Raw genomic sequence first — 11,199 nt, 5'->3', positions numbered from 1 at the left:
CATGATATGACATTCGGGTACTCACCAGCATAAATCGCTAAAAATATCGAGAGGAATGAAATGACGCTTGCCAAGAATTTTGCCTCCATTTTTGGTATTGATCCGTGGTTTGTACTTTTATGCTTAGTATTGTAATTATAACAATTGCGATTTTTACAATTTCTTTAAACTACTGTTGTTGTTGTTGTTGTTGCTTGGTTGGTTGTTTGTTTGCTGGCTTGATGATTGGTTAGTTGCTGTTGCTGCTGCTGGCGCTGCTGGTGTTGATGTTGCAGTTTTTTTTTCTCCTTTTTTGTTGTAATTTGCTTTGCTATTTTGTGAACTTGTTTGTTTGTTTGTTATAAAATATTGTTGCCACGTCTGTTGTTGTTGTTTAATTTCTATGTATTTTTGCTGCAATTACTGTAATTAACGTTTCAAATTTGGTTATTAGTTGTCGCGATTTGCTTCTTGCTCTTTGCTGTTAATGGCGCTAACGTAGGCGGTTGTAGCTTTTATAGGTAATATATGCACATGTATGTACGTGTATCTACGTATGTAGTATATATGTATGTACATACGTCTACATACAATACATATGTCGGTGCTATTAACTTTTCCTACTAGTATTTATTATAGATGGCTTGTAATTTTTTTTTTTTTTTTTTTGTGAATTTTCTCCAACTTTATCTTGCTGCGTTGCAAATATTTTTAAATTTTGAAATTTTCTTTTTGTTATTTTCTTTAGCCTTGAATGGATTAGCTCTTTTCAAATCGCCCTTTTTTGTGTTTTAATTTTGCGTTATCCCAACGTGGTTGTCCCGTAACATACATAGATGTATTTTATTTTTAATTATTATATTAAATTTACGTTTAATTTTCTATAATGAATCCAAAGTTGATCGTTGTCTTCGTCGTAGTCGTCGTCGCAGTTAAACGAGCTGCATCATTTTGTAAGGAAGAAAACGAAAAAAAAAAAAAACAAATAAAAAAATGTATATTTAATATTAACAAAGAAACGTTAATCGAATAGTGACGACAATGTCGACGACGACGTTGGCGCGGCCAGCAACAGCGGGAATCACGATGATCGGCCGAGATTTACAGGCATTTTGTGGCCAGCGACGATGACAGCGATGTCAGTGCGCCAACAAAAAAATTGGAAGAAAAAGAAATAAGAAGAGAGAAAAATTTATTTAGTTAGCACTTACGAGTATGTGCACTTTTTTTATTCGGAAATATTTTGTATATAAAAAAACGCGTTTTTATGGTTTTTAATTATTTTTTGATTGATGTTCAAGTGTGTGTATTTATGTTTATTTTGCAATAATTTGTTTAAATCATTTAAACCACTATATTTATAGGGGTTGTCATGGAGGGAGCAGAAAAAATTTCTAAAGCACGCGGATACCGTTATTGTTTTTTTCATAAATTAATTTATAATAATAATAATAGATTGGCGCTTACACATATGTTAGTGTTTGGCCGAGCTTAATTTATAGGCGACCGAAAAATTAAATTGAAGATGGCACCAATTCTGATAATGAATGACGGAAATACGTTCCAAAATACATATCGAGCCCTACCTAACCGCCAAAAAGACGTAAGCGACATTTTGTTAAAAATTTTATTTTTTACTGCATCAGAAAAAAATGTTGAAAAAACTCAGTTTGGCGGTTAGGACTCGATATCATCCCCTTTCCACGTATCTACATTTTTGCGAAAACTATTCGAATCATTAGGCCCTTTCAATATCAACAAATTTTTACGAACCGTTACTAGTACTTGCAAGTTTTTACTGGGAATGCATTCAATAACCCAACAAATTTGCGAAGGAGCGAATTCGAGAGCGTAACAACCCGAGAGAGCTATGAATTTTACTACAAATTCCTGCAGGAGACAAAAAGTAAGGTTATATATTTCAAATTCAAATGTAAACAAAGTTTTTAAGAGGATTATTTGATGAAACATAATTAGCGAAATGAAAATATGAATGAACAATTTAAATCTAATGTATATTTTTTTTATTTTTATGACGATGGGAACTATTCCCAATTAAAATAGAAATTGCGCGCCAAAACTTAACCGTCAGAAAGTGTCAAAATGGTGCCAATTTTGCTCTCTATTTTTCTTTTACGCTCTCGCTGCAAGTACTTATTGGCAAAGTTATTGAATGGACCTATTTACAACCAAATTTTCAGCATCATACTTCTTTAACATAAAAGAAAAACTTTAAGTGAGTGCTCGCTAGAACTCGAAACTCAAAAAATATGTCATTCAGATTTTGAAAGCTGAGTAAAAATGTCCAGATTTAGATATGTATGTAGGTGTAGAGATTTTCGACCCTTTGCAGTTTTATAGACTACCACTATATTTTGCAGACATTTTTTAAATGCTTGTTTAATCAGCTTTCCGGAGCGTGCATATAAATTCCCCCAAATGCTCCAAAATATGTTAAAACAGTTTTCGAAATTCCGACCATATATAATTTCCACATTTCTCACCGCCTCACGATAGAACTGTGCTACGGACCAGCGGCAGAAAGGAAGAATGCAAGGAATGATCGAAAAATAATAGAAAGAATCAATGTGAACAAGCCAGGCGCAGACACTATTTGTTGGCCATCAACCGTTGACCGCAAGTCACCTCAAAGTACGAAGCCAACGAATAAAAAAAAAAAAATTGCACGTTGTATGGAGCGGCGAGGAGGCGATTGCGCTCACTAGTGTCTACACATGTAAGTACTATTACACACGCACAGTTTGGTACAATTTGATTTCGACTACACAATTCACACTGATTTTGTGCATAAAATAGACTGATAATTTCTATTTTTTATTTTAAATGTTTACTCTTTTTTTATTAAATTTTTCTGTTTCCTTTTCTCTTGGAAGCACAAGTAAACGAGAACTGAGAACCGAGAACTTGGGCGCACCAGCAAATAAGCGAGTATATACAAAAAAGCAAGCGGGCACGACAACGGCGAGCACGATACTGACTGACTATGAGTGTTTTCACAAATAGAAAAACACTACACCACCCCGACGAGAACAAGGAATCGAAATCGAAATCAGCGGCAACGCCAACGGCGACGACAATGACAATTACGATGACCACCAGACAAAGAAATTAAGCAGAGTGTGTAAATTATCCACAACAATACAACAGCGGACGATAAAGCAGGAGAAATGGCGAAAATAATAGAACTATGTACTATCGATATATAGTAGACAAAAAAGAAAAAAAGTATTTTTTTTTTTTTTAACTGAACATTAACAGTGGAAGGCCGATAAACATGAAAAAAATGCAAAACACGGCGCGACGCGGTGACACCAACTAAAAGGCCAGACTGATAGCGACGATGGCGGTAGTGGTGGCGGCTAGGAGCACAACATTCGCGAACGACCACAAATGAACGACTAATCATGACCAAAGTAGCGAAAGCGTTATTCGCAAACAACCAGCAGGCAAGGCGGGCGTTAAGGCCACCACCAGCTTGAGAACATGCAAGCGATTATAGTGAGCAAGCGGAGCATTGTTAGGCAGAGCGTATAGACACGCGAGCAGCAAGTGAGCTAATCAGCAAAGAGTTACTACATACAGTGCTCATTGCTGATCGGCTACCGCTACATATCGCTTATGTATTTAATTCGATAGTGTCATAACTCAAAAAGCTAAACTCGAGAAAAACGGCTTTAAAGTTTTGAATTTATATATCGTTACCTTAATGTACATAGGCCCTAACCAACAAATCTTTTATTTTACAGGAGAAGCAAAAACGTTATAAAAAGAGTATCAAAAACAGGTAGCGCTTTTTAGAAAGTGGCATGTAACTCCGTTGATGTTGGTACTAACAATCTAAAATTTTTACTGAAGGTGTATTTTAATACAAAAATCTGTGAAAAATGCAGTTTCGAAAAAAAGTGTTGGTTATGGCCTTTGTGAATTAATTAACGATATACATACAGTTACGGTCAAAATAAGAGAATCAAGATTCAAAATGATGCTGTTGGCAACTTATATTTATTTATTTATTGTTAATAATTTTCATAAAATAAATAAATAAAAGTTTCAAAGCTTGTACAAATTTCAAAAAAATTAATCAAACTTAAAAAAATTATCATCAAAATTTCAAACTTGCAGTTTTGTAGCTCAATAAATTTTAGTATAATAAAGTGCTAGTTTCAAGTCGCTAAATAATACCGTTGATTATTTATATTTTTTTTTTGTGGAAGGTGTTGCGCATTTTCTTCCATATAAAAGTAAGTTTTGTTCATGCGTTACATGGAAGAAAACTCGCAACAGCCTCGACAAAAAAAATCTAAAAAATGCAAATTTAAAACTGATTTCCGAAAAGTGATTTAGGAGCTCGCACAAAGTTTTCCATGCATTTAATATGGTAAAAAAAAAAAAAAAAAATCGTACAAATGGTATAGAATTCTTGAAAATCACTATTTACCATTTTTTAATATTAACGTTTTTTATGGGTCACCCGATTGCATTTTTTTAGGTTTTAGGGGGATCTATAAGAATAGATAATATTCAAGAATTCTATACCATTTCTACGAAAAATTGTTTTTTTTTTTAGCATACAAAATGCATGAAAAGCTTTGAGCGTCCTCTAAATATTTTTTTTATTTCAAAATAAAAAAGGGGTATATCTTTTTCGGCAAACAATCCTAGGTGGTGAGAGCATTAAAATTCCGACTTTACTTATGTTGGATCACCCTAATGTACATATATACAAGCTTACAAGAACACTGTCGCCGACTGAAGATGCGATTCGCATCAGAAACTGGCGAAAATGCTTTAGAGAAGAGCAGTGCAGTATATACATTCGACGAAAATGTGTGATTCTAGTAATTTATCAGTCAGTAAATAGATTCCTTTCGAGCTGGCCCTACAAATTTATCTTTTCTTATCTTATGCCTTCAAGATAGAGTGGCTAGTTTTGTCATTATTTGCATAGCCGTTATCTCAGTCAACGTAATTATAAACGTAGTTATGTGAAAAAGTCGGGAAACAACACGGCGTATGAGGAACAAATAGCAAGTGATAATTTTATCATAGTAAATACAAGTAAAAAAACATTGCCGCATTCTGACGACTGACAGAAAGTATATATATTTTGATATAAAGCTGCATACTTAATAACATAAGCATGTACATATGAGCCGCTTTTCTTTAAAGTGGCATAAGTGGTAGTTTTAGTAAGACACAGATATTTCCTTTTTATACCTGTAATCATAAATTCAATGGAGGTCGATTTCTTGTTAAAGTCAACAGAAAGAAACTTAGCTATACAATTTTATCGGATTGCGTACAATCCAACGATGAACTGATTATAACGTTTTCAGCACATGGCGGTTTTGATGGCAATGAAAGAGTTGACGTTCTCGCAAAAAATGTGTCCTAACGGAACCTGTATGGTTCCCACCTTTCTGTTGTCCGTCAAAGGGATACACAGCGGAGCTCCAAAGGGACAAAACCAATATGTATAAGAAAGTTATAACAACCTTTAGAGAAATCTCCTTTAGAGGAATCTAAATTTAAGTCGAGGGGATCTTTGGATTTTTACAGGCTACCTGAAAGGTCTTCAGGTGCTGTGGCTGACACACATAATGCGATTTCCTTCGTATCATAGGTCAAAGGCTTTTACACTTCGGGGAGCGGTTGTCGTTTTCGATTTAAATTTGGAACACATTTGTACATATGTATATAGGTCGATGTTATCCCTTAAAATATTAACAACAAAAGTTTGTTACTTAAGGGTAATCATTCCATTTTATTTTTTTTTCGTCTTCAACAATTTTATTAGGCTTAAGGTCGTTTTTAATGTGGAAAATCAATATTTTACAAAATAATTTTTCATTAAAATTAAATAAAATTGTTGAATATGATTTGTTATTATGCCAATAAATGGCAAAGACAAGCAAGAAAATTGCCATAAATCAACGCGCTTTTTAGAGGAGTCTAACTAAACCTTTACTCTATTAAAAATTAATAGCCTCCAAAACTAGATTTTCAAGATTTTTTTTTTTAAATCTGATTACAAATTTGCAAATTTATTGACTTTTCCAAAGTTTTGTACACAGTTTAGAAATTTTATTTTCTTGATTGTGTTGGCATAACAAAAATGAAAATAGTGGAAAAAAGCAAACGATAATTTACAAGGCGTACCTAGCACGGTGCATAGGCAACTGGCTGAGTCAGTGGGATCGTCGGTTCGAAGCCTACTGAAAGAAGTCTGATGAGGAAATGTGGTGATTTCCGAAATAGCTATCACTTCTACCATTTTTTCAAATTATTGTAGCTTTTCCACAATAAATTTTCATTCAAAAACGGCCTCGAGCTCAATAAAAATTGTTTAATTTAATTAAAAAATGTATTTTAGTAAAGCCAAAGTCTAAAAACTGAGGACTTAAATTTCGTCTTCATTTTTTATAATTCCATAGAAATTTCTGTGGTTTAGTTTAAATAATGATTTAAATATAGTTTAAAATGGAATGGAGAAGTTAAAAGCCCTTAGAGAGTTATAAATCATCACCCACATTGATTAACGTTTGCCAATATTTTTAAATTAATAAAGACGCAAACTAAATATGTAATGAACTTGTACCCCTTTCAAAAAAACAGCTCATATGTACATATGTAGATACCGTCATGTGTACATGAGCTAGAAAGTAATCGACCGAAAAGTCTACTAAAAAAAGTATGAAAGCAAAGCCCCACCTTCAAGTATGTAGACTTTAAACCACATGGAGAAGCACACAGGCATGCAATAATACACCACCAAATGATGATGCTGGCGACAATTTTCGGCATTGGCAGACTTTAATTTAATGTGTGATTGTTTTCTTTTGGCCAATGACGCCAATCCGAAAACAATACACATTTGCATTTGCTTACTGCTTTAATTGTATGTGCGTACTGGCTTTGGAATTTTAAAGGGATATATCGTAACCTTCACTTATGTATGTATGTATGTACAAAGAGTCAAATCTATCACTTTTAAATATTTGTTAAATAAAAATTAATTTAATTTAATCGTGAATATCTTAAAACCCTGATTTTTATTGATCCTGCAGTGGTTTTAAGATGCTATTAAGTTTTAGTGGGTTAGGACCTTTCCATATTAATGTAACGGTAACCATACATAAGTGTACATAGTTACAAGTAGATAGAACCTATGCAGAAATATCCCTTTGTATAAATGCGCACTATACGAAGCACGCTTTTATAACTTTATTGTGACTTCACATTCCTCTTTCCAAGAGTGTGTATGTGTGTTTATGCGTGACTATGGTGCCATTTTAGTAATTAAGGTAATACCATATCTCCAACTTGCAGTCATGGACAGCTAACAGCTACAACACAACAATACTGGCGTTGAATTGGCGTCCACCCGGCAAGACAGGTACTTGAAAAGAACAATAACGGGACATATGATGTTACTTCCATTAAATTCTGATACTGGCGGTCATTCAGGGAACATTTTTGTCAAAGAAGGACTTTCCTCTCTAGTTTACAAACGAATGAAATAACCAAAGAAAATGCAAGCCGCTAAGCTGCACGAAAGAACTCGCAACTCTGAACTATCACAGCTGTTTTGCGAACAATATCCCTATATCACTATGTACAGCATTAAGTTCTCAAATATCGCATATTACATCAAATTTCTACATCAGATTAAAAGTAACATTTAGTAAACAATCTTACCAAAATCTATAAAAAAATGTTCAACACAAATTCTCTTTTTTTGTACTTTTATCAAAAAACAAAAAAAATCGATTTCAAATACACACACTATATGTACGTACATACATATGTACATAAGTACATACATACATAAGAGCGCATGAATTTCCGTTTTACAGCCAAATTTCCTGCTGGCTCCTAAAAGTATGCTTCAATATCCTGTCCAAAAGATATTTGCACTAGAACATAATTCAATTTCAAACACTTTTTTGAGCTCGATTTAAAAAATCATCAGAGCGACGAAAGTGATGATGACCAAACTCCAAAACACTGACTAATAGCAACAACACACTCATGTATATGCACATATGTACATAGATATGTATGTAAATATACTACCGACATATGCGCCAATATTCTTATTCGGCACACTACACACTGCTCTATGACTGCTGAGTACGAGATGGATGACGTTATTTTTGCTGGACACGAGTGTAAACTACTGACGACAACGCGATTAGGGCGAAGAACGAGATGAAACAATAAACGATGAGGTTAGCTGTTCGCTACTTGGCACTTTGGCATAGCTTAACCAATGTAATGTTGTGGTATTGCAATAGTTGTACAAAAGCTATTAATTCCACTAGCTGAAATGAAGGAAACTCAGTCAGCCTCAAACAATGTTATGCATTCTCTATGAATGTACCAGTGTTTGTATGTTGATACATACATTTTTGCATATACATATAAGTATGTATGTATGTACATACAAACATTCTAAGACTTTTGTATTCTTGCAAACATGCTAGCAATGCATTCCAATATAAAAGTTCAGTACAATTGTAGAAGCATATGCAAGCGCCGCAAAATGACAGCATTAGTGGGTGAGGCGATGACGGATGCCAATATGTCGGTATGTACTAAATTATTGTCAGCCTGTTTTAATAGTGTTTGCATGGTGTCATTGATATGTATTGGTGCCGAGTAGTATGTGCATGCCAGCGTATTACTAAGCGGTGAATCGAATCATACGTCCATATAACCGCAAATCGTCCATTGACCAAATATACGTGACACTGGCTTGCATTTAATAGTTTAATTTGTTTCTTCTTTTTGATAGTGTTTTTTTTTTGGAGAACAGAAAATTTAAATGCGAGCAGCTATCTGTACGCTAGACACACAGACAAAAACAAAAATAGAATTGAGGTGCTCCGGGCTAGTTGACGGACGTAGCGGTTTGCACAGACCCATGGCGGTCATTTGGCCAGCATGGGAGCACCCAAAAATTTGTAGATCGGCTCCACTTTACTTTTCACCTGCCATGCCTGCTGATTGTCGAGAAAATAGCAATTATACACACATAAACGAACTCTCATTTTTACCTTACGGGATATTCCCATTTCTCATTTATGCAATAATCGCGCAACAACAACTACAACTGAGCTAAGAACAAACACACCAAATGTATTTTTCTTTCGAAGGAAAATGGCACAAACCCCACGACGAAAACGAAAAATGATGAGACACGAGAACGGGAAAAAAGTTCCTCCGATGGCCACGGACGGCAATGACGAAATTCTTGCTGCTCCCTTATGTTTGCCTACTTTAGCAGAATTTCTGCTTTGTGATGGTATTTTTCGTAGTATGGCTTTTGTGCAGGTGTATGAGTATTAGAATGTATAGTGCGGGCTGTGGTGGTGGGAAGGAGTTGCAGAGTGGTAGAGGATCTTCTCTGTGAATTTTCGCTTTTGATGTTCTTGCTCCATATAAAATTTTTACTTAGTTAATTGCTCATTTTAACGTTTTTTCATCGACTTTTTAATGCTTTCACCTTATGCTATTTCTTTTTTTCACGAGTGCTTCCTTCCTTTCACGTTCCTCTTCTTCTATCCACGACCAATTCCAATTCACTTCGCCTTTTGCCTTTGCCTTTTCACTATTCGATTTTTTCTCGACAGGAATTTTTTTCACACTTTTTTCTTAAACTCATCACTGCACTCTTATTATCCCGCAGATGTTCAAAATTATTGCATTATGGCAAACGATTCCTCGTCGATACTCCTCGCACTATATAATTATTTAATGAATTTACCTATGCACAGAATACAGAATTTATTTTCTTCTACTCTTCCATTGATGATGAATTTTTCACTTCGCTCGCACTTCAGCTGCGAGTGACCTTAGAAACAAGCGCAGGGTTGCAATTTAGTCGCTGTCATCGGCAACCCACGTTGAACTAAAACGGAATGGTTGGATTTTTCGAAACGAATACCAAAGAACGTAAATCGTTAACTGCCGTCCCTAAATTGGAGCGCTAAGCGTTGCGTATTCCATTGTAAACGACTTTCAGCGCACGCTATCCCCAAATCAGCGCGTTTTCTCATTTCATCTCGTTTCCTCTTTCACTTTTTTGTCCTTTCTCTTTCTTTCCGCCTTTTGAAACCAACTTCAACAGTAACGCCCTGTCAAAAATTAAAATTCCTTTTGCTCGGCCTTAGCGCGGCGTTATTGTAGGACTTATTGTACAACTTGTATGGGCATAAGGATTTTTGACAGTTGTTTGGCGATTGACGTGCTAATTTAAGGCCGGCAGTAAAGGGCGGTTTACATACGACTTTAGCTTCGCTTTGCTTCAGAGTTTCGCTTTGACAGATAAGTTCATACATTATGTAATATTAGCAAAGCAAAGCAAAATCATGGGTACTTCCCATCTCTTGCGCGCTTTGGCAATCAGCTGTTTACATGTGTCTTTTCTCGCGCGCTTGCATTTGCATTTGAATACAAAAGTAGATAAATATGAATTGTTCTTGCTAGCATTAATGCATATTACTATATTGTTATCTATTTTACATAGATAAAGGATAGAGGAAAAGGAGAACGCAGAAGCCGTCAAAGCTTTTATTGTAGCATACCTTCTACGCTTCATGATTCGTTGTCAAAGTTCGAAATTTCTAGCAAAGAGAGGAAAGTCGTATGTAAACGGCCCTTAAGTTGTCCCGACCAACTCGCTGAAGTGTGGCGAGTGAGTCTAGCAGATTTGCAAGAGGAATTCGCGTTCGTTTTGACATCAAGTTTCGTAAATGAGTTCGTCGCGCATTTGGGTTTGCGGCCACAAAGAACGTTGAGTTGAGAAAAAGTGATCGATGATAGTGTGGCGAATACTTTGGCAACGCGAAGCGAACAAGAAGAAAATGGCAGAATGTTCGAGGAATGACGTAGAATATTCGACAACGAGAAACGTCATGTGCAAGGCGAATTTATACAAGGTTTTCGCCGCAGTCATTCTGAATGTCAAAATGATGTGTTTGTTGTAAAAAAGGCGAATTCAAATTACGACAAACACAAAATTTTTACCAAGGCGAATTTATACAAGGTGGTGTTACTGGCTAATTTAGATTTTCGCCGCGGTACTGCTGAATATCAAAGTGACGTGTTTGTTGTAAACAAGGCGAATTCATATTACAACAAACACATCATTTTGACATTCAGAAGGACCACGGCAAAAATCTAAATTCGCCAGTA

General features: G+C 35.3%; 1 long non-coding RNA gene across 4 annotated transcripts; it reads right to left on the bottom strand.

The window, feature by feature from the left end:
• Window positions 1-326: 326 nt before the first annotated feature.
• On the bottom strand, window positions 327-9,892 carry LOC118752797. Of its 4 annotated transcripts, none has more exons than XR_004994745.1 (2): window positions 9,060-9,892; window positions 327-920 (listed from the first exon to the last, which is right to left on the bottom strand). It is a non-coding gene; the product is annotated as an uncharacterized LOC118752797 (long non-coding RNA). The 4 variants fall into 4 exon arrangements; XR_004994744.1 differs by having other exon boundaries at window positions 9,509-9,892; XR_004994743.1 differs by having other exon boundaries at window positions 9,770-9,892.
• Between the last annotated feature and the right edge of the window lie 1,307 nt (window positions 9,893-11,199).

This window comes from Rhagoletis pomonella, unplaced genomic scaffold (genome assembly GCF_013731165.1).
Source record: "Rhagoletis pomonella isolate Grant_MI unplaced genomic scaffold, Rhpom_1.0 Rhpom_scaffold_01846, whole genome shotgun sequence".
In the NCBI taxonomy this organism is placed as follows: domain Eukaryota; kingdom Metazoa; phylum Arthropoda; class Insecta; order Diptera; family Tephritidae; genus Rhagoletis; species Rhagoletis pomonella.
The sequence above is the reverse complement of the archived record's forward strand: the minus strand, read 5'-3'. Positions and strand labels throughout refer to the sequence as shown.